This window comes from Brienomyrus brachyistius, chromosome 13, assembly GCF_023856365.1.
Source record: "Brienomyrus brachyistius isolate T26 chromosome 13, BBRACH_0.4, whole genome shotgun sequence".
NCBI classification, from domain to species: domain Eukaryota; kingdom Metazoa; phylum Chordata; class Actinopteri; order Osteoglossiformes; family Mormyridae; genus Brienomyrus; species Brienomyrus brachyistius.
In genome coordinates, this window is record NC_064545.1 from 5,892,996 (window position 1) to 5,917,733 (window position 24,738).

General features: G+C 47.3%; 1 protein-coding gene across 12 annotated transcripts in view; it reads right to left on the minus strand.

Moving 5' to 3' along the window:
• Window positions 1-24,738, minus strand: part of sox6 (SRY-box transcription factor 6) — a 160,879-nt gene that overhangs the window by 109,262 nt on the left and 26,879 nt on the right. For 9 of the 12 annotated variants that reach the window (XM_048971985.1, XM_048971983.1, XM_048971982.1 and 6 more), the window contains one exon: window positions 14,610-14,680. The gene's annotated coding sequence lies outside the window, so the exon portion shown is untranslated. Of the gene's footprint in view, window positions 1-11,893; window positions 12,088-12,413; window positions 12,719-14,609; window positions 14,681-20,727; window positions 20,886-24,738 lie in introns of those variants that run through there. The other 3 variants (XM_048971984.1, XM_048971987.1, XM_048971986.1) reach the window with 3 other exon arrangements.

A 24,738-nucleotide genomic window follows, 5' to 3' on the forward strand; every position in this document is an offset into this window, starting at 1 on the left:
GTCATTTGGGGGCAAAATGAAGCCTCGAGTGACTTCAGAAGTTCTCAGCTGCCATGGCTCCTTAGAGACCTCACTTTCCTGCTATCTCTTAACCACTGGAAGCTGAGCGCTGCATATCTGGAGTCAGAAATGACCCCTACCAAAAGCATATAAAGTGACCTCACAGCATTTACGGGTCCTACCTGAGATCTGGAACACCTGCATGGTGGTTCCTTCAACAGTTGTGTTTGGTTTTGAAAGTGTCTAATAAACGTGTGCAAGAAGATCTCGTTGAGACCAGTATAATAGTGTCAGGACTCAAAAGAAAACTGAGTTCAAAACATATGGGCCGATCAACAACATTAAAAACTAGGAGCTCATAGAAAATTTTAAGCAAACTTCTCTTTTGCCTGTAAGAATCCAGCATTTTGTCTGCATGCTAGTTTACATAAATACCCATCACTTTTTTGACAACTGAAATAGCGCATGGTGTGTAAATGTACAACTACCATGACTCACAACCAATACAGTGACAACATCACCGTTGGAAACAATTGTTGGGCGAAACTTGCGTCTTTTTTCCGTACGGCAACCAGCATCGTAGGAAAACGAGCTCCTCCCTGGGACTCGGCCGGTGCGAGTTGTCTCAGAGCTAAGCCTTCGGCGCTGCCGTGACGACGGCTGCCCGTGTCATTTCCGAGGACTGCACAAAAACGAATGGGATAATAATATTTGCACGGAGCATGTGGATGAGATGCGTTGCTGTTGACGGCCCAATGCAGATGCTAGATTAGATAGTCTGGGAAGGCACTCTCTTTCCTCACAGACACCCACCTACCCCCCCCCAGCCCCTACCTCACCAGAACACAAAGTAAAAGGGTGTAAAAGTGGACCGCGGCTCAGCTTTAATCTTGCCTGGATCACTGGAATCGTCCCCGTGCAATCGCACGAGCGCGTGCACGTGCCTCAGTTTGATCACCCTTCGCTGCCGCCTCTCACTTAATTAAAACAGACGTTGACAAAAGAATGTGGATTAGGGCCGTAATGATGCATTCGCTTAGATTAATCACGGCCGTGGCTGAGTAACGACTTTAATAAAGAACAAAAGAAAATTGTTATGAAACAGCCATTAGACCAGTCATAGGTCAGAATGCCGCCCTCTTCATCTTACCTGTGTCAGACGGGGCTTTTAAACTCGCGGATTTAAGAGGTGTTCCTCGTGAAACCTCACCCTACGCCCCCCATTTCTCTCCAGCTCTTTGTCTTAATTTCAGCACAACGTTTAAGAGCCCCAGCAGGTGGCTTGTGTCAGATTGGTGGCATTAGGAGGAGGATGATGATAATAGATAAGGAGAAACAGGAGAAGCCACACCTTGCTGTAAAATTCTGGTTCAGTTTAAATCCATCTGATTATTTAGGCATCAATGACGAACTTGTATCAGTCCATTTAAGAGAGATTCATCAACAAAAATGCCCAATAGTTGGATTAAATGGTTTTTTTGTTATAAACTTCTACTGAACGCGTTGTATTGGAATTACAGTAATTATTTGCGATTACCCATTAATCTGAAAGCGATGGCCTCTCAAATGTCGCTCACTTCATGTTCGATGGCAATAGATGTGAGAGCCCCGCCCCCTCCAGCTCCTCTGTATTCCAGGGCCCCTCCCCAAAAATCACTCACCCAATAAGATCCAGCAGATCACTCCTGACATGCGAACCGGATCTACATTTTACAACCCATTTGGGAGCTTGGGTAAACTGGACGCGATTTCTCCATTTACAGCTCTCCAAAGCTCTCCAGGCCCTCAAAGAACAGCCATTTGTTCTGTCTTCATGTAATAAAGTCTTTCTGCTAACAAGGCATGCAAACCTGACCCGCCTTCTCTGGGTCCCTGGTTCCTGCCCTCTACCACATTACCTGCGAGACCACATTTCCAAATATTTCCAAAGTAAAAGGATATATCCGCCAGAATTTGGAAAGAACTGTACACACTGGATCTTTACATTTGAGCCTAATTGAGAAAACATGATAATGATGGTCGATCATGTAATTAGCCTGCCATGTCACTCCCCCTCTCTATTTGCCAGTGAAATTTAGGCATGAGCAGTCGCCCCCTGCTCAGCTAAGCTTGCCGGGACCATGGGAGGAGCGAGGGGGACAGTAAGCCAGTCAGGACTCTTCGCAGAACATTCCGGACCCCCACACCCAGGCACCATACATTGTGTTACGCTCCCCTTTACGTGATTACGTTCAGACAGGTTCAAGAGAAACTGGCACAAATCTAATCAAATAAATGACCTCCCCCCCCCCCACCCTCCCCATTACACTTAAGCAATCAATTCGCTGCGAGAGAAAAAAACCACGGCAGTATCATGGAGGATCCATTAGGTTCTGCGAAGTTTTGCCTGACAGCAGCATTAAAAAGCAGATGCTGCTGCTTTTAATGAGACATTGCTAATTAGGGATCAACACTCGCACCGAGGAAGGTAGCTCACAAGGAGAACAGTGAATAGTAATTCTACTTACTGGTATTTATATTCTCAGAGTAATGACAGCATGGATCGCTAATCAGACCTAATTGGGGAAAGGGAGGGGGTAGGGCGGGTAGTGCTGTCTTTTCTAGTTTGGATAGCTGCAGAAGAACGGGCGCACAGAAGCGACCCGAGTGTCACATGTGAGGGGTTCAGGTCCTGCCCACACTGCGTCATGCCCCGTCTCCTTCCAGTGACTCTACCCCCTCAGGTCAATGGCACCTGTACAACACGAGCACATGTGTTCTGGGTGGCCGCACATTTTGTCTGTTGGCCCACACCGGGAAACGGAGTCACTTTCAGTATGACTGTATGGCCCAGCTTTCTAGAACCAGCCAGTGGTGCGTACAGAGCTGAGTCAAAGGGCCCCCTCACCCCCATGTCCGTTTACAACCATAGGACCTCACCATGGCAGCGACAATAAGAATTGCCCTGTCTAACGGGCTGCCATGTACGGAGCCACCCGTATCTAGATTTAAGCTCTATAGCTGGATAAACACACAGAAAAATCACTGTAGCTCTACGCCAACACACGGAAAAGCGCAGAGCGGAGCATATGGCCTTTAGTTAAACGCTGCTTGTCTTTTTTGGCTGAGTGGCTGCCCCCCCGCACCCCCTCTGTCATTAGCTGCATCTCATCTTCAAAAGGGCAGCCATTTGCATAGAGGGTTTCCTGAGCTCAGCCCTGATGACATGTTTGCGTTACCCAAATGGCTTTTCCGCCCCACCCCCACCGCTGGCCGCACGGTGGCAAGGTGGTCCAGCTGCAGCCCATGTGTGGCCAGACCTCGGAGGCTTCTGGAAGCCTGACCGCAGGGGGCCCCAGCGCTGGCACCGCACCGCTGGGGAGGTGTGCCGGGAGGGGGGTTTGCGGTCACAGTGATGCCGTTCACTTGGAATCGTGTTGGGCACGATCCCATTGTCATCTGCTCTTGGGCTTTTAAAATAACTTAAAAGTTAAACTTAACTAAAAAACCCTTGCTTCTCCGACTCTGACTGGAGGCCTGTCTTGGCTGACGGTCACATGCTGCTTTTTTGTTCCTCTCCAGCGCGTTAAGAAGCCAAGATGGGGAATTGTCAGGGTTTGTAGGGCACCCATCAAACGATCACAAAGAAACAGCCCAAGCCTGGCTCTGTCCTGATTTGTGCTAAAGTAGTTCAAAAGTGTCTAAACTTCTAAACTAAGAAACTGTACACACTGCAGCAGCACCTGGGGACGTTCCAGTCCGTCTACCAAGATGTCTTTTAATTCGAGTGTCATCAACACAGTTCCTTCAACGAAGAAACCGTTTAACTATTAATCACCTAGAGGTCAGAGGAAGAGCACCATCCTCTTGGCTCATGTTGAGGGCAGATGACACCTGCGGAGAGCGTCAGTACGCCATTCCAGTTCCCGAAAAAGGCAGAAAACGTGAGAGGATGGATCAGAAGCAGTGAGCTAAGGATGCAGGCACTTTTTATACATGTGGTGCTTAGCGGAGCGGCACTGCCCACAAGGACCCGAAGGGCTCAGCTGAGACTTTTCACACCGCTGTCCCCGGGAACGGGCTAAGGGTGCATGGCACGGGGGTGACAACGTGAGAAAAAGAAAAAAAAACGAGAAAGCGTGGACTCAACCGAGCGTGTCTCCTCACTGCTCGGCCTCTAGCTGCCTTCAGAAAAACAAGAGAAAAGATGTCCGACGAGACAGAAGTAACGGCAAACGATTTCAAACCTGAGATAGAAGCCGGAAAGAAAACAAATGTGGCGATTACAGGACATCTGCTGGAGAGAAGCTCACAGCAGCAGCTCGACAGGTTTTGGACTGGCGAGGAGAGGAAGGGAGGAAAAGAAGAAGGGATAAAAAAAAAATACAGCTCCATCTGGCTGGTGCTGCTCTTCTCTTCAGGCCTGCCATGTCCCAGGCAGCGCTGAGCCTATGCCGGGATGAGCAATCGGACGGCCTTCGATGACGACCAAGACGATGATGACGACGACGGGGGAGGCTTTGACTGGCTCAAGAGCGGGGGATTAAACAGGGCAGTCCTGCTCTTCTGCACGTCATTACCTCAGCCCAGTTAGCTCCCATAAGCCCATTGTGGTAATGGAGACAACTCAGAAGGATGCAGGAGTGGCTTGGAAAGTGCATTAAGGAAAAAATGACTGGGACACATTGTGTTTTCCCTTCTCCATGGAGCTACAAAAAAGGGAGAAAGCAAAAAAAAATGTATTTTTAGCACATGCCACATTTCAATGGCAACGGCACTGTGAATTACAAAAGATGGTGGGCGGGGTGGGCGTTTCCCCCGCAGAACGGCCCACCACCGCTGCACCCTCTCTAACATCTGCGGCAGGCATGCTCCGGCAAAGTGGAAGCAGACGGGCAGTGAGCGTGCTGTCGACACGCCTTCCACGTAGCCCCGTATGCAGCGTGAGGTTCAGGAGACGCATACACCTGACGGCCCAGCCAGATGGGGCTCATTTAACTTATCCAGCGCTTTTATCCAAAGCAATTTATGGAAAAGCGAAGGGTCACAATTTTTACATTTGCACCCAGGGATTTGCACCAACTACCTCTCCGCTTGTTAAGCTACAGGAGCAGCATGGTTCTATGGCTCTTCTGCTTGGGCTTCTAGAAAACCAGAGAGATCCAACACCTGCCAGCAAGCTGCCCAGCTCTTCCTGTAGTTAAGACCTAGACAACAGTGTGACCCTCAGTGGGTTAACACTCTGTGCCCGTGATTAGATTGCATGTTTAAATCCTGTGGTCAGCAGAGGGATTTCACAGTTGGGACCTTGAGCAAGGCCTTTAACCAACTGTCCTATAGACTGGTTAACCCTGCTTTCGCAATTGTATTTTGTTTTGCACAAAAGTGACTGCTAAATAAATAAATGTTACATGGAGGTGGATAAAGGGGGTCTCTAATTGAGAGACTCGGCCCTGTCACCGTTATGCCATCCATTCCCTCCTGCCTGAGCCTGTTAAACCTGAAGGGTCAGGAACACGGCCACGCCCCCTCAGTACGACTCACTCAGGAGCCCTGCCCACAGACTACAGAGCCCACTCTTCTCTGGAGGTATCACAGCAGGGCTTGGACTCTCATTGGACAGGGTTCTGAACAAGTCAACGGCTGCCATGGGGATGTGACCCTTCGACAAGCCTTTTAGAGATGAGATGGTACTTTATTGATCCCTGGAGGAAAATTAGGATGTTACAGCTGCCCAGATTCTAATGGCCTTTTGTTTGTAACTCCCGATTGCACAAAATGATGTTAAGTAACACATATTTCACAATACCCAGCTTAAAAGACTTTAGACTAAGTCCGGCCACTGTGGTATCATTTCACACTGCGATGTGCCGTAATTTTCCTCCCCCCAAACCATGTGCATAGTCACATGACAGCTTTCAACCCTATCAGAGCTCCCCATTTGTGCATGCTGAGGAAGTGGCCATGAGAAGGTTCAGCGTAGCACGTCACAGTGAGTCTGGCCTTATCTGGCAGGAACTGGGATCACCACGTGAACAGGTGCACATGGTTAGTGTTGCACGGAAAACCTTCTGAACAATAATGTATGCCTCTTACCGCTACCCTGAGGCAAAATTCCCACGTCAGCAAGGAGACAGAATCACTACTCATTCATACCTGCACCCCGTTATAATTGGCCTGTCATTCAGGAAATGTGTCATATAGGGACAACTGCTGTGTCTTACTTGCACTCAATTAATTAATCAATGAGCCTAGGGGGTGGAGATTTCTGGAAGGATCCTGGCAAGTACAGCTGCCTCTTTAAGAGAGAGGACAGACAAGCAGAGGAGTACTTTCTGGAGTGCAGAAAGCAGAGGTCTCGGAAAAAGTCCAGGTTCTTTCACAAGCCGGCGTTAAACTTGTTCAGCATTGTCATTTAAAGCAGTATGAAAAAGGGGACAAACGCCATTTCTGGGGTCACTGGTTTCTGTGAGAGGGGCAACAGCAAATAGGTACACAATGCCAACTACGTATAAAGATGTGATGATAAGGAAGCTGTTAGTCTATTGAATTTGATTTCCATGAGAGCCTCAGAAAGTGACAATCACACACTGAGGAGCCTTTAGCGTGAGGTCAGCCAGAGCAGCCTTTCTCATACACCGCGGGAGGTCAGGATGAAGCTTCTCGCTGACTTCGCATCCTCTTAACGTTCAGGTTATCGCCTGCCAAGGCGGCAGGACGTGTGAAACAGCTCCAAAGACGCCCGGGAAGACGGCAGAGGGAATGAAAAGGAGGGAAAGAACGGCCGAGGTTGACTCAAACTACCACGCAAAGGGGAATTCGAGGGCACTCAGACCGGACGTAGCCGTGCCATCGGCCGGCTCCGGAAGACGCTCATTGCTTTGTTGTCCCACTCAAAGGCACGGGATAGAATTCCGTGGAAACATCTGAGGAAATTAATTTCTCATCCTTGGCCAAGAAGCTAAAGAATCTCTCAATCCAAGTACCATATAAAAAAACCAGAGTCCATTATTTGCTACACCATCATGCCAGGCATGACCATCCTCATCACATCTCCAAGCCTGAATTTAAAGGTAGCTGATGATACTCTAATTAAATTAGCATTTCAGACCTGAACATGCAGAGGTGGGGGCTGGGGGGGGGTACTGTACATCACTATCTGAATTATTTCAACTCTGCTATTCTGACAGCCTCTGCCTCAGCACATGGTAACATAGACCCAGCTCACTGACAGGGATTTCTCTCCAACCCCAAACACCCTCTGCCCTAAACCTTGCCCCAGGGTGCCATCACCAGCTTCTCTTAACATTTCCAACCCCCGCCCATCAGCCCCCCCCCAACACATGCCACTCCCCCCAAGTGGAACTGCCAGATCAGTAGTGAATTAATTTGTGCAAAGTGCTCCTACATTAGCAAGGTGTGCTGAAAGGTGTCTGCTCATGTTTCAAATTAAGCGCACTGCTGGTCAGCATTAGCACCTCTGCATCCCCCCCCACCCCCCAACCCACCTACCCACACACCCACCCGCCCTGGGTTTGGGGGCTGGGGAGGGAACAGCTCTGCTGTTCACACTGAAATAATTAGAACATGTCAGGAAGAATTAATTTCCTCATTTTTCAAAAGGATACACAGAAATTACCATGTTATTATATGACAGGGTCCCGGAGAGAATTGTATTAAATTTAATTTCTAGCGCGGCCCACACAACAAATTAAACCCATAAATAAGATGGAAGGGAAGCAGGGCACTGAGCATATGTTTACGGCAACGAGAGAAGCCAGGGGAACAGAAACAACTATCTTCATTTCATTTTATTTAAATCAGTCCGACAACGTGTGTCTGAATGACAGCAGCCGCTAATGGCTGGGAGATTAGGGCCTCCTTGATATTAGTAGCCGCTTAATAGGTGCAAAAGCCTCCAGCTTTCGGTCTCTGACAGCCAGATGATTCGGGGCCTTGCTCTGGTGGAGGCTTTAGCAAGACAACCTCACAGCTCCTGGGAGAAACGGTTCAAAATGAAAGATCTCAACATGCATATTAGCCTGGTGGAAGGCAATTACGTCCCCTAAGCTGTATCAGACTGTGGCTGTCAAGTTTAGGGGGGATTCTACAGCAAATATCTTTAATTAAATTTCAAGATTATTTGGAGTCACACTCTCATCTTTAGGGACAGTCAGGCAGCACCATACAGTAATTGAATACGAAATATAATGGAATTGCTATATTGACATTTAAATACAGTCAACTTGATGTTTGAGATCGTTCAAAACATTTAAATGGTCACCTACAAAAAAGCATTTAATGTTATTTCTTCCAACAAATAGGAAGCCAAAAAAATCAAGTCCAGCTATTACGAAAACCATGCACAAGGAAAACAGAATTTATTTAAATGAAATGTTGTAATGTCCTATAATACCACATTTTTTCCCCAGAACAACTGTCTGGCAAGACCTTTTCATAAGAAAACTGCTAAACTGGAAAACTGCATTACAAAATAATGGAAAAACAATCGAATAGATGACTCACTATGGAAATAACTGTTCACTCAGAAAATCTAATTGCCTTATCTTGCCCAAAACTATAACTACTGTAAATGCATACTGTGTATTTTTATGAATGAATGGCAATGGCACAGTGCAGCACAGTTCAGAGCAAACATATATTATTCATCGGTTCATCTTCTAGTTGCTTATCCTTGCCAGTGTATTATTTAATGTAATGTTTACCTAAAGACTGAAACATTTTGTTGGCAAATAAACTATACAAGTAATCCAATAATTCTAACAAAATAAATGTTATGTAAATAAGGTACGGACTGCAAATAAGATACACACACTGTTAAATCCCTCCGATGTGAAGGAGAAAAATTACATAGAAAAGACTACATATTAAAAAAAAAAAAACAGATATGACTATTACAGCTTAAAGTGACACAATAAATAGATGTGAATTTAAAAGGTGTTAAGTCTAACACAGCTCATAAGCCTCATAAGTTAAACATTTCCTTTTCTACGAGATATTAACTCAGGACTGTACAAACACATGTTCAGGGAGACTAGTAATGTGCTCCCAACTCAAGCATTTGTTCTAAATTGAACTCAACAGAATTTCTACTAGAATCTGAAGCAGTTAAAATACATCCAGCTTTAACATGGTGACTTTCCAAAGGGGGTGATTCCTGAATTACGGTCAGCGGAGACTAGGGCCTGGGGTACACGTAGCGTCCTTATCGACATGCCAGAGCTGCTGCCCGTGTTATTACGCATACCGCCACTCACCGGAATGGCTCAGAAAAGCACTCGCTTCAGAAAGTCTGCTTTGAACAAGGGGAACCTTGCTGATTATTCTGAAAACAAGTCAAACTCAACATTGGAGGGGTAAAGTCTCCACCCATTTAGAGGGGGCCAGGCGCGTGCATTGGCCGGTTTTAATTATTAGGGATTGCAGCCTGTATTTTACAGCCATGGTCAAACCGATTGGGATTATCAACTGGATGTGGTGACTAAGGGCGCTTTTCCACCGCACCAGGTTCCGTACTTTTGGCACCGTACCATTGACTGTTATGTAAACACAATTCTTACATCACTAGTCAGCTAGATTAAGATCAGGCTTTTTCATAGCTTCACACTGTCTGGGCATTATAGCACAGGGAGTTTAAGTTTCACTGAAACATTATTACTCTGCTTTAGTAAAAACGCTAGTTTTACATTTTGAATTATTATTTGTTTTATAGATTATCAAATATATGTTTAACGGTCAGTTTAAAGTTTACCTCTGCTGCTTTTGCATTAGCGCCGCATGCATTCTCCGAGATAATCATTTTCACCCTTACTGTTTAAATCACTCCTAGACGTGTTTGTGAGAAACGTAAACTTTTTGTTTTATAAATATGCCCAATATTTTTACAACAAAATCACATCACACATCAGCTTACTGTATGCCACTATATAAATGCTATATGCGTGCTGTCCTAGTATATTAAACAAAATACTTAATAAATTTCCTGTCATGCCGTCCTGATCTGATTTTGTATCTGTTCTTCCGACCAGATCGAAATTAATTTCTTTTTACTTCATCTATTGTTGTTTTCTGAGTTTGTTACTTTTTGCATTGTGTTTCAGGGGCAGGCTATTTGCATAACCAATCGACAAAGAAAACATTTCAAGTCCCACCCCAAAGTACTGACATACCAAAGAAGTACCCCAGCTGGTTTGGCACTTTTGATACTGGTACTCGACCAGAAGTCAATAGAAAAGGGAAAATTTCCGAAAGTACCATACCAAGAGTATGTTACCTGGTGCGGGGGGAAAGGGCTCTAAGCATAAAGTCCACCATGAATGCCCACAACAGGTAATTGATCAATAATGTTGCGAACTACATGTACAAGTACAGTTCCGGGTTTTGTGGTCTAAACAACAGGTAACAGATGTGATGTGATATATAAAATAAAATGACGACTGAAGCCTAACAAGAAGTCTCACTTTCCTATTAATATCTAAATTCAAATTAGTCTGAAAACCACATCTAAATGCTACGCTGACCTCCAACTCAGCCAAACAGTCCATTGGAGGAGACGGATGCAAGCATTCACAGATAACTAAGTGCTACTCTCATTAATTGCGACATCGGTGTTATAATTCCAAATGCTTTTAAAAAAGAATTTTGGGGCTAACGTTTAAAGTTGAACATTAAGATTAAAATAATTTTTTTAATAGCCAAGAGGCCTCGTTTCCAAACATTTAACTGCAAACAGCTGACAGGTAGCCGACCGATAGGCACAGCATCCAAATATCAGGACGATTAATCCAGCACAAGAACTTCAAGGTCCAAACCTGATCTTCACCTTGCAAGGTTACATCAACAACCACAGGGTAACTAAAGGGCAAAAATTGGGCACAGTATACCACTGGGAACCAGGAAAATAAAAATAATTATTTTTACTAGTCCCACCTCCCCGTCCATCATAAGCAGCTAGGAGATGGATGGTTAGAAGGATGGATGGATGGATGGACATACTGCCATCAGATCCTGTCAGGTGTAGATTGGACAGAACCCTTATAATGTAGATTGTGGATATGACATTAGCGAGAAGCTAAATCACATAGCAGCACAGTCTACGTATAGTTTATCTGCTTCACATTGCAAATCCTGCTCAATGAACACATTCCACCCCAGCTCCTACCACCAGCAAAACCCCCCACCCCCACACATCACCCTACACATCTCCCCTCCACATCTTGATTAAGCTTGTTAGCTTTTTCCAATCAGATGCAGCATGGAAATAAAGGAGTTTTTAAACTCTGGAAATGGCTGTCGTCTGAGCCAAGCACTCCCCTGGGCACCACAAACTTTAAATAATTTGTGAATCAATTAACTCGCTACTCTTAACATGACTGTGATTTCACACTTGCAGGCTGGTACATTATCAGCTGGGGAAGATTCATGGCTTTTTGGGAGAAAAGTTCATGGTTGAAATCATTAATTCATTTTACAGGACTGTTAGTTATGCCTTACTGTCCACAGCTGGGAGATTAATGAAATGATGCTCACTCTTGTTCTCTGCCAAAGACAGCTTATAGGTGAAACTGTCCTGTTCACCCCCCCGTAAAATTTGTCCCTTAAAACTAAAAAGGACAGCCAAGTTTATATTACGTTTCATTCTGCTGAAAATTTAATAAAAGGACATCAAACCATCCAAAAGACTATTTATCTAATAATTCGAATGACAAGGGCGCAGCCTTCTGAGTTGTTGGCACGTACTGCTTTCCCATTTTTTTTTTAACCTTCCTTCCAAGAAAATGAATTTGAACTGAAGTTGAATAGAATCTCCAACGACACTACAATGAAATGTGCGGATCCTCCGCAGCTGAGAAAATGGCAGAACTTCAAGGGGCTGACGGAATTAAAGACTCACTTTGTCAAGTGCTCCTTCTTAAGGCTGTTAATCACGAACGAGGGCTGGCTGGGTGTACGCGAGCTCACGGCCGAAGGTTACGCCATTCTCATCTTGCCGTGACGTTACGGTTATTAGACTGCTTCACGTGGAAAGACGGAGCCTCGCGCCTTCTCAGGCCGCGCGCTCCCTCGCTCTCCCAGCATCCTCAGGTGCCTCCGAAAGAGACCGCGCAGGAGTGATTAGGCGCGCGCAGTAACAAGACACACATCGCCGAAATTACTCACCGCCTCGTTTTATGATTAATTAAACATGCAGATTAAACTTGCAAAAGTATTTAGATTAATGAGCGGCTTGCGCTTTACTGATGGAAGTGCACAGGGAATCGGATGCTCCTTGGAACTTTACGGAAACAAATTCCGAGTCGAGTAAGACACGGATTCCTGATGGATGTTGGCAACCGGGACCGGCAAGGTGCGTTTCCCCCCCCCCAACGTGCTAAGGCAGCTGTCAGATATGACGTCAGGCTCTGAGACCTTACCGGTGTCAGTTCCAGACCTGGCAACGTTGGCACAGAGGCAGCCTTAACCTTCATGCCAATCACTTTTGTGAAATTTAAAAACAAAAAAAAACACTGCTCACTCAAAAACAGCTGCTGTGAGTAATTAGAGGTCCTATTGTTATTGAAATGAGCAGGAGCTTGATTGCTAATCTGCAGTAGGTGTAGGGAGCGAATGTGGATGCAACTCAGGCTGTTCAGAGCTGCAAGCAGAAGGAAACTGTATGAAGGGGAGAATAGGTAAATGTGCTGGTGAACCACCAAATGACAAACTCAGAGAATTCATTTACTTTAACAAATCTGACTATTGCAGCCTTGTACCTTGTGCTCCCTGGGATAGGCTCAACCACCACCACCAACCCACAACCTTCACCACAATAAGGATTTGGAACATAGATATATGGAAATTAGATTATTTTATTAACAATTTAGGATTGATTATTTTTTTTGTGAAAATCAATTAACATGCAAAGCAAAGCTATCACAAAAGCAGTACCTAAAAGTCAGTTTTCTTAAAAGTTCATATTTATAAAATACTACATTGTGCCAAACCTGCAACATTTCAACGCAACAACCACCTGATGCAATTTTTGCTGCAGTTAAATACAAATACATTTAAATGTCAAAGTTTGTGCGACAGGCTTGAGGGATGGAATTAATAGTATGAATCTTTTATCCTTGAAAATAAATTGTTATACTATAAAATACATTCCTACAAATATTGGTACAGAGAAAAGGACTAAAGGAATTTCAACTGGCCACATTAACATAGCATTTTCACCTCGATTATTTTAATGGATTTGTAGGCTGGCTGGGAGGTACAACTGGGAAGTGCGGCGCAAACCGGAAACTCCCGATTAGTCACACACACTTGTGTGCCTGTGTATCAGCAAAGCGATCACCAAAAAAGCATGAAGCAGAGCCTTTCACAACGGCAGCAGACATTAGAGGGCGAGAAGCCAAAATAAAATACACAGAAGAAACTTCATGGCTTCTGAGGAGCAAGAAGGTTAGATCTAGTTTACGGGCAACAAAACCCAGGAGAGCTTCTGAAAGCAGCATCGCCGGGGAAGGAGCTAGTCATCTCCGTGACAGTGTCGCCATCACACCTGTTCTGACGGATGTGTAAACCATTTTCTCCACAATTTACCCACGTTCTGAGCTCTTTGGCCGGTGGACTTATCAACGCAAATGGGGGGGGGGGGGGGGCAGCAGCTCTGAGACAGACAGGTGTCTATTTATCCAATCTGGAGGCACTGTTTGACGTCGAATCCTGAGGATAAACTGCTAGCTTGAGAACATGGCCGTGAACTTTGAGATAGGATACACTTTTATCACTGCTGGCTTTCATTATGCAGGTCCGACATTCCTCTTCCAGTCAGATTAATAAAGCTCTGTCCCATTTCTGATGAAACCATCTCCCACTGACATTTAAAACGAGATTTATATAAACTAAACTTTATTGGCTTTATTTGCTCAAAAGCAACATTTTTTCCAGATGTGATCTTTATTAGGTGCGGGGGAGGCTGTATTAAAGGTACGTTGTTAGCCGTACTCCCAAAGGCTCCCCGAAGCATTTGTCTGTGCCCCTTTAAAAGGGCTCTTTCTTCATTTCAGTGCTGAATGCTCTTATTGAGTTGGTGGGCAGCCGTAAACAGTCTATAGCACGAATCTGCATTAGCATGAAGCGCCAAGTCAAAGGTACCCTCTATACGCGGGTCGGGGCTCATAAAGGTAGGTGTGTTCACCCGGATAAGGATCTGTAAAGCCTCGACTGGCTCACAGACCTCACACGTCCGGACACTCGCGGCGTGTGATGGATATGTGTGACTGGCCCAGTGCCAAATTGCGAACAAGCATCGCCGTACCGTACAAGACGGAAAAAAGGCACCGTTTACAGCCGATCCCAGTGTTCATTTGCATACATGGGAATGCGACTGGCGCGTCGGAAAACAGAGACAAAGTTCTTACAGTGAACGGTTTTTTAGAAAGATTATTATTGTTGGATTTCGTCCAAGATGCAGTAGAGCAAAGGGAGGCTGGCAGTAAGACACACTCCAGCGTGTCCACAGGTACGGGGAATATGTGACAGAGGGCTTGGCGCAGCAAGAGGGAAAAGCCCGCTTCTGTTTTGCAGTCGTTAGCGGCGTGCGTGCGGCGAGGCAGGAGGGTACTTACAGAAACGGAAAGATTTCAGCCCCTGCACCCAGTGATCACTGGTCCGCTGACGTTGAATTCATGAAAATGACCTGCAAGCCAACAAAAGAGAGAAAGAAAATCAGCCGCTTTCATTCATTCACCAGCACCGACGGGGCCCTGACATCAGCGGGGCCGCTTAATCAGCCGGCGCCAAACACAGCGCTTAGGGGCAACCAGGGATTTAATGATCAGTTTCTTTTAAAACATTTGCTCAAATTAGTGGGCGAGCTGTCGGCCGTCAAATTGCAACCTTCCGTTTGATCTACGGCCGCCAAGATGCGGCGTTATTTCAAATCCCGGCGGCGAGTGGGAGAGAATGAAATACTGGAGACAGAGAAGGGAAGAGGCTCGCGGAGGCAGGCAGCCGCGCAGACGTCGGGCGAATGGAGCAGAGCAGAGTTGCGACTACTACAACACCAAGATATCTGCCCCCCCCCCCCCCTGCACTTTTGTGGAGACAGGATCTTAGACAATGTTTAGAATCCATTTCTCTCAAACCTCATTAATCTGTTCTTTGATTGTTTGATTCCGCTGATGAAGGTCTTCTGCATAAAGCGGCCGTTTCATGTAAAGCCCCTTTGAGGATTCTCGCCACTAATGATTTATTTGGCAGCGTGCACCGCCGGCGAGGGCCACAGAGGTCTGCCGACCTGCGGGCTCACACACAGACGCCTCTGTGTTGTTTTGGAGCAGCAACCTCACTGTTAATCAAGGCTCGATCCGCATGAAAATAAACAAAAACGAAAAAAATAAAATTCTAAAATGTAAAAACGAGGTGACTCACTCGATGCGACCGCACAAAGTACGGCCGATGTTCATTCCCTACTTTATTATATATTTTAACAACAAGCCGGGATCTCATTAAGAGCTGATTTATGCCATTAGCCTGCTTCCGTGCCACCAATTAAACAAGGACAGAGGTTTTTGAGGTCACGGTTAATTGATCCGTGTGCTGCCTCTACCGCCGCCGTCGTCGTGTGCTACCTGGTCCCGGCAGGCCGTGGCTCGGCTGCCAGCAGGCCACCGCTGATAAATACATCAAACAAATACAGGGCCGGTACTAAGTTCAAATGACGTGTAAGCATGGGGGCAGAGGCTAACAGCATGAGCTGGGGGGGGCACAGACGGACCCCGACTCTAAGACCGAAGTCGACTGGCGACAAGCGCAGTCGTGCATGTGGGGGAACACCCACTTTTATCAGGCACACACACACGGGACAATTGGAAAACGACTCTGTTTATAACAAATGTATAATCTGATTCCTTTCTCGGTGCCTTTTTGTTTTAAGCAAGAAAGCTCCTTTAATTGCAGGGGGGACTGAAACAACAAGCCTTTGATTTTGTGCTAATTGACAACAAGAAAAAGAAAACTGCGTCCAAAATCTAAATTCATTTCTTATTTAGACAATTAGCCTAAAAAACAATTGGCGCAAGCAATGAGATTAACTCAGTCAACAATAAAACAAATGCAATAATGCAGTGATAATGAATTAAATAAAGATCTGGAGGCTTCAGCACTTGTGAGCACTAGCCAGGCTCCTGTTAAAGATTAAGCATGCCGACTAAAAAGCCGCACTATCAAAGCCCTATCTGAGGCTGCCTTCCCCTCCTCTAATTAGGCAATCATAGCTTCATTAAAGAGAATTCCAAATAATTCCAAGCTCATTTTATTAGTTTCCCAACAGTTTTATTGGCAAATCATTGTATCCACAATTACCACTGTGGATTTTTTCACGATGGGAAATTTTTATTTTTATTTATTTATTTTTGGTTGACACAAAAGATGGCAGTGACAAGAAGTGCATGCCACCACAGGATGCCTTTGGGGCTAATGAGGAGTGTGAACACACACACACTCATTCACACACCCACACACACACTGCTGCCTCAGAATAGCTGTCTGGGGATCCAAACCTGTAGGGGGCAACACACTAATTAAGAATGATTCTTTTTTTGATTAAATCACTCATGCGCAGGTGAAAGCCACAAGTAGCAGACATGCTTAATAGAAAAATCAGCATAAACAAATGAGTCTGATTCTAACACTACAATGGGCCCAAACACAAAATTATCAGATATAAACGTGTTCAGTAAATTAGCCCCAGGCTTCTCTTAGACTAGATCAGCACAGACACCAGTGACTCCACCCATCTGTTATGACTACGCCTACTTTCATAGACTTCCTCCATTCATCATGACCCCCATAACAGGGCCAGTTCAACTTCCACTGGGGCTGTGCAGAAACTTAGGCACATAATGCTAATTCACACATTAACCACTATCCCAAAAATGCGTCTCCTTAACCCCCCGCTAACGGGGTGCGCCTATGCGCTGTGTACAGAAGCCTCCTGAAGAGAGCCAGCCGTTTTCCATGCTGGTCCGCAGCCTTCGCTCTAGGACGAGCGCTTTGAAATCAAATGAACCTTCAAACTCCAGGCATGTGTTCATCTACAGTAAGGGGGTACAGCTTGATCTAATTACTCCAGCGCATAATGGAACGTTGTGTCTTTGACTATCATATGACAGCAGCTTCAAATCAATAGCCAACCTTCACCATCAACCCGCGGTGCCGCTCTCTCTGCCGGAGCCCGGCAGTGGGCTGGTTACGTAAGCCCTCTATTCAGCGGCTGGCCGAGATGAGGAGACGCACAAAGGGGAAGAACACAGGAATCGCTGTGCGTTGGGAAGCAAGGCTTGTTTCAGACTGGGGAGGGTGGCAGTTAAGAAGTCAGAGAGAGAGGGAGAGACGGAAAGATAGGGAGAGAGAAGGAGAGATGGAAAGAGCGAGAAGGAGAGAAAAAGGATAAAAGAGCGAGAGAAACAGAGTAAGTTATACAGAGGAAGGAGGACAAGGGGAATGAGACAAGGGGTGGGAGAGAAGGACAGGGAGACAGAGAGGAAGGTGGACAGAAAAGGAGGAAGGTGAGATGGAGAGTGAAGGAGAGGAAGATGTAGAGAAAGATGGGCAGAAAGGGGGAGTAAGTGTGGGAAGAAGAGGGAAACAGGAGGATTGGGAGAGGGAAAGGAAGATAGAGAAGGAGACGTAGAAGGAGAGAGAAGGATGAGGGAGAATATGAAAAAGGGAAAGAGAGACAGAGGTAGAGAGGAAGATGGACAGAGAAGGGGAGTGAGAGAGGGAGTGAAAAAGAAGGAGAGGGACAGAAAAGGACAGTAGGACAGAAAGTAAGATGAACAGAAAGGGGGAAGGTAAAACAGGAAGAGACAGGTTGGGAGAAGGAGAGAAAAAAAGAGGGAAATAGACAAGGAGAGGAAGATGGAGAGAAAAACTCAGAGAAGGGGAATGAGAGGGAGAGAGAATGTGAGGGTGAAAGAGGGAGAGAGAGAGGAAGACAGAGGGAGAGAGGAAGATGGACAGAGAAGGGGGAGATGAAAGAGGGAGAGAGGAGCAAAGGGTGGGAGAGGGAGTGGGACAGGGAAAAGGAGATTTCTGGGCAGGGAGCGGAACAATGGGTCAATGATTTTCAAGATACAACTGAGAACTTTTCCATTTATCGAAGTTCATCGAAAAGTACAGGCAGCAGCCAAGCCGAACCCATTCCTGGGGCTTCTGTGTTAAAGCAGCAACTGAACAGCTCCAAATTTGCTTCGTTCCATATCTGCTAAATTAATTTCCCCCACTGTGCCATTTACTTTTTTTTCTTAAAAACCGCCGGCCTTTGCAGTTAGGCCATGTCAAAAGAGGGATTTTGCGGAACTGGTTAACCTGACAATGGAGGCAATCTCTCCCATCGGCAGCCGGTTGTTCCGCACCTGAAGGAGGCCCGCTTATCGCGGAGGCAGCAGACCTACAGCCTGTCTGTGGGCGGGGTGGTGGGGAGGGGGGTTTAGGAAGGCCTGTGTCCCACAAGTAGGCCATGTAATGCAGCCGTGGGAGGAGGGCAGGCGGGAAGAGGGTGGGGGGGGTTGGAGTGCAGCTGAACACTGTGCAAGCAATTGTCAGCTCCAATATCTAGCTTGACAAAACAAAATTGCACCATGTGTCGCCTGAGGCAAAGAGGAAAGGCCTGGTGAGCTGAATTATTAAGCACTTAGATTACGGCATTACAAAAGTAATAAACGGCTCTCTTGATCACCTGGATTTCTTCGCTGGGGCTGGGGAAGATTGGTTTGGGAAGTTAAAGGGAGAACGGGACTTGAAATTCAGTCCTGTTAACTAACATGGCTTTGGGAGGGTAGTATGTTACAGATTTCTCATGCTTCACAATGACATGGCTTTGCATGCTTATTCACTCATCATGCAGCTTCTTGAGGTACTTGGAATGGTACCATCTGCATACGGCTGTGCCACCCTTCATCTGCCCATCGGGCCTCACATGGGATTCGGTTATGGCAGAATCATACCCATTTGCCTGTTTTATTAGTTGCCCAAACATAGGGCTTCTAATTCCCATACTTTTCCACACCTGCTGATTTCCTACAGAAAAGACGCCGGTGTGGCAGGCCCACCAGGCTGCCACTGCTTAGCAGAAGGCCATAAACACACAGCGATTTCCGTGGCTTAACTGTAACACTAAGCAAAGCCTTCAGAACCTCCCATTTTACTCAATGAAAAATTCCATACTGTTGTCCCTCTTACTAGGCCACTATAGCCCTACAATCACAGTTGTCTTTGGCTTACAGAATTCTCCCCCATCTTCCCCCTTCGAATACATTCCCCTATAGGACCCTGCAGTATTTTACCCCTTTGTGAAGCTTTTTCCATGCTACATGGGGGCTGTGAAAATAAGCTCAGTCCTCTCTCAGGTAATGTGTTTATTTTTTGGGCTCCATCTAGCACTTTAGCAAGTGGCGGCATTTCTGTGCCTTATCGCGGAGGGCCGCTTCTGCTCTCTAAATCTCATTTACCGCGCCCCGCTTTCAGGCTCTGTGAAATGACCGCCACAGAGCGTGGCCACAATGTGGCTATGTGTCGCCACCGTGCCCAAATTGGCGGTTGTTGTCCAGGGAGTGCACAAATGGAGGTTTTTAACACCTAGGAGAAACCTTTGCCTTTGTGCGACACTAGCGGAGGCCCGTCAGTCCCTGGGGGGGGGCATCGGATGGCTGAGTGCAGCAGGACAAAGAGCCCGTGGCACAGGAATCAGTGGGGGCGCCAGACGTGCTCAGGCATCTCTGAAAAAATACAGTATCGCGCGTTGGCACCCTGGTGACCATATGTGAACGTGCACACACGCGTGTGCATTCATGTCACACGCAAAAATTTAAACATAGAGCTCATACAGAAACCCCAAAAAAATAAGCAGACACTTATCAATAAAAGAGGGACAGCCTCATGTGTAACATACACGCACGTACAATAACAAGAATGAAATCAAGAGTATGTCAGCAACATATATGGACATTCAAGAGCCTCTAAGTTCCTGCATTACACCATTCTGAATGAGTTTCCCTTTAACATTACAAGGCAGCCTGTTTATTTAGGATGGCTGTGTATGACACACATTTAAATGCAAAGGCGTGTAAGTACACAAGGCAGCCAGCCCCCCCTTAGGCAGCTGAACCACCGACCTGCTCCGATCTGCGACTCAGGGACGCTTCTAAGTGCATCCCGGCTTTAATCCGCATTCAAATCAGAAAGTCATTCCCAGCGCGATTCTGTGTGGACATTTTCCAGCGCCTCTGGGCTGAGAGTCAATCATATGGTAAATTAAACTCGAACGGGATCAGCTGATCCATAGGCATCGGGCCCCGGCAGCTGCTGGAAGCTGCACTGTTCTTGTCCCGTCGTCCAGCGGGAGGTGTTGTGCTCCAGCAGTCACCGTGAGTCGTATTTGAGACTGAAACCGTGATTCTATTCACACTGTATGTTCTCAGTGGAAGTCAAGGTAATGTTCAGAGGAGAGTAACGCAAGTGACGGCCCAAGAGCATGATGGGAAGTCACCCCGGGTTTGGAGTCAAGAGCAGCTGACATACACGACAAAAACAAACTCAGATGGACAGGCAGGTTGAAGAAGTCTTGCAAATGAGAAGGGGGGCAGCGAGGGGGCCGTTTTGACCCAATTCACAAAGAACTGAACCAACTCCCCACCTGCCACACCCTGAAAGTCTTGCCCTAACCTTCCTTGCTCAACGCACCTGCTCAGCAGCTCTGCCTAACAGCCGATTCCGCCATGTCGCCCCGACGCGCGAGGAGAAGTGAAAGGCTGACTTTTCTTCACTCCCAGTCGGAACGGAAAGGCTTTGTTCCCGGAGGCCAAACAGAGAGACGAACTCGGCGGCACTGTATCAGAATCGCATCTCCATCGTGACACGGCTGAGGACAGACCAAGCGGCACTATTCAGGCGAAAGAAAGACAGTGGAGGGATTGATGACTTCTTTTCAGTCGGTTCCCTGAGAACGTGAAAGAGAAAAATACCTGCTGCAGCTACGTGGACCAAGAGGACAGGAGCCACAGGCCCGGACTGCCAGCAGTGATTGGCACTTCTGCTCTGTGTCAGCAATATACAACCATTCACGTCCATGGGAACAGTTAACATTATAACCCCCGCATTTTTTATTTACAGTGATGGGGAATTGTTTTTTTTTCCTATTGAGAGGCCTTAAATTATTAGTGACAAGCATAAATGCAAACGAGGGGCTTTTTGGCGAGGAGGGTGAGGCGTCACCGCTGATCAGTCCCCTAATATTTTCAAGCTCTTAATCTCGTAGAGAGGGAAATGATTTAGTGGGGGAACAAATCTCCAGTGACATGGCCGGGACCGTGCAAGGGGAGTGGGGCGGGGGATTCGGACCAGTGGGCCACGTTCTCTGTAATGCCTCCCCCCCCGTAGCATACCAGTATAGTGTTTAAGTCAACGATCGCTCACATAATTGAGTTTAACACTCCTTTCTGGACAAAAATGAGGGCCTTTGAATTGAGGAGTTGGAATTACCTCTCCAGTCAGGCGATAAATATGTTCAACAAGGTAAGGGCTCTCTCTGGCACATTTCAGCACTGAACTCGATCAGCAATAAACAGGAAGCAAACAGTTCTGCAAAGCAGTCACTTATCAGCCGTGATGATGCGCACATCATTTCCCACGAACCACTGATCGTACCCCAGCAGTCAGATCCCGTACTGGACGTACACATCTGGCGGTAGAGAAGCACACAGCAGACCACTGTAATGTGTGCCGATGTCATAAAGGAGGCTGATTTGGTTGAGCCTTGGGGGGGGGGGGTAAATTCTGATGGCCCAGCACTGCAGACAGGGTCATTCCTGTACAGTATCTTATTTGGTGGTGAGACCTGCCAAAGGTCAGCGACCCTGACATTTCCATCCATCCATCCATTTTCCAAACCGCTTATCCTACTGGGTCGCGGGGGGTCCGGAGCCTATCCCGGAAGCAATGGGCACGAGGCAGGGAACAACCCAGGGTGGGGGGCCAGCCCATCGCAGGGCACACTCACGCACCATTCACTCTCACACGCACACCTACGGGCAATTTAGCAACTCCAATTAGCCTCAGCATGTCTTTGAACTGTGGGGGGAAACCGGAGTACCCGGAGGAAACCCCACGACAACATGGGGAGAACATGCAAACTCCCCACACATGTGACCCAGGCGGAGACTCGAACCCGGGTCCCAGAGGTGTGAGGCAACAGTGCTAACCACTGCACCACCATGCCGCCCCTCCCTGACATTTCATTTTCGGAAAAAAAAAATTAAAACATACATGCACAACGTGAGCAAGAACAAATGAGAGGCTCAGCTTACATGCAGCCAGAGGGGGGGGACATCAGTTAAGATCGGGGAGGCACATGGCCCAAACATAGAGAGGCGTGCGTCTGACCTCTGTATATATAGCCTTTACGACGTATTCCCATTCTGCTGCGGCTTTTCGGAAAATAACTTTCCATTTCCATACCTCCAGCAAAAACATCTTACATCACATGGTTAGCTATATTTCCCCATGTTAGAGGGCAGGCCGGAGAACAATGGCCGTTGGCTGATAGGACTGTCATTTCCAGGTGAGGCCTGAAGGGGGCCCCGCGGTCGACTCTACACCAAAGCTCAGGGAGGCCCCTGAGTTTCGTCACCTTCCTTGCTGTGGCCCATGGACACGCTTAAGGCTGACGGGTGGCCAGGAGTGTCGTCAAAACCTTCACGTGGGGAGAGTCGAGGCATTAAAACAAGTCGCAGAGACAGACGCTTTCGGGCTGTTACTGCAGGGGCAACCAGCACGTTATTGGAAGCAGCTTTTCCCTCGGCCCCCAGGGTTCCTGAGTCAGACAGGGGTCTCCCCTGGCCTGCCGCCTGCCAAAAACACCATGTGACGATGGCTGGGGGGCCCCCCCTCTCCCAACGACGAGGACATGAGGTTAGCATTATCGTCGCTGAAAGCACGACAGGTGGGTCACATGAAAGGTCACTCGTTCTACTGTGGCTGCCAGACACATGGTTCCCATTATTAAGCCAAGAAAAAATAAAACAAAAACTTCCAAAGAATAAAAGGTCTTGGCTGCCGCTACCGTTCGCCCCGCGTCGTGTTCTCACACGCACACACGCACGCAGATATTTCACACGTAGACGTTTCTTCCTGACGGGGTGCGGTTCATAGTGTGGATCCCACAGGAATAAGAGCGTAAATAAGAATGGATGTAACGGGCCTCCGTTCTGAAAGGACCGAGGAAGGCCAGTGAGGTTCTCTTCGGGGTTTGGGGCCCCATCGACCAGCGGACGTAATCAGAGCAGCCAAGCCCATGGCCCAGTCTTAGGAATGCACACACGGCATGGTGTTTTGTGTCAGTGGGATTATTGTAGGGGCTCACCATGTCACCCCCTGCTTCTCTTAAAATAGCCCCGGCCATTAGCTCCTACGCAGAATCTCAGGCCTAATGCCCAAGGCATTTAAATGGGCCGGGGGCACAAACATATAGCCTCCCCACCTGCCGAAAGAAAAAGCTCTGCTGGCGGTATCTGTGTATACCTGCGGCAAGGCAGTGAATCATGAACCTCACCAGCATTCTTCAGAGTAACAAATAAAAAACTGCACCCCGTTTCCACCAGCTGTGGAGCCCTTGGCCCAGACTCATCCTCCCAGCTAATTGTTTCACTTAAATAGTTGCACTGCTCTGCACTGGACAGCGGAAAGATAAGGAGGCTTTTACCACAGGGCCTGAGGAACTCAGGAATTTTACTAGTATGTCTGAATGCTTTAAAAAATTTACTAAAAGGTTTTACTGGACAGGTAACCTCATAGCCCCCCGGAAGTGTGACTAGAATAAGCCGTGAGAGGATGGATGGATGGATGGATGGATGGATATATTTTTCCTGCAGGAATTCAGTTGCAATATTGCTATAAAAGTAGGAAGGTGACACACATTTTGTCCACTTGCTGGCAGTGGCTTAGATGTTGGACCAGGTAAAAAGGAAGGAAAACAACCAGCAATGTCAGCGCGGAAAAGTTCCCGCATAGTGAGGCTCTTTGTCTCTTTGCTTATACAGTGCATTCTTCACAGATCGCAGTAACGTGCAAGGCTCCGCTAACGCTAGCCAGCGTGCCCGTGGCATTCCTCGCCCGTCTCAGTCCACTTTGGTGCCAAAGTCCCAGACTTATTACTCCCACATTCCGGTGTAAATGCAAATGTCACCCCTGTGATCCTGGACTAAGGAGCCCACTCCGTGCCCCCTCCCCCCACTCCATATTGCTTTTTTCTAGAAACTTCTGCTTCTTGGCAGCTGGCCGGCCCACAGAGCGCCGGAGATGGGCGATCGACAGGCCGATGGCTCTGTGCTCAGTGGCCACATGTGTAGGAACATGGATGAAATGTCTCGCAGAGATGATATCAGCGCCATGCGGCTTGCAAGGCGGTCTGGCAGGCTCACGCACCAAACCAGCCCCCCCCCCCCCCAGGCACGCCTCTGTTCACTTCAAGTCCTACCTCCCCCCCTCGGGCACACAGAGCCTATGAATATTCATGCACTTTTCCCTGTCAACCCCAACCAGATTCGCTCCCACCTTCAGCTGCAAGCTGTAATTCGGTGAGTCAGACTGCTCGTATGACGTGGTGTTCAGCGCTGGGTCTGACAGACGGCGGCTGCTGTTTCTGGGAGCCAATCCGAAAGGGGCCCCGCTGTTTTCCGACGCCGGGCCACCAGCGCT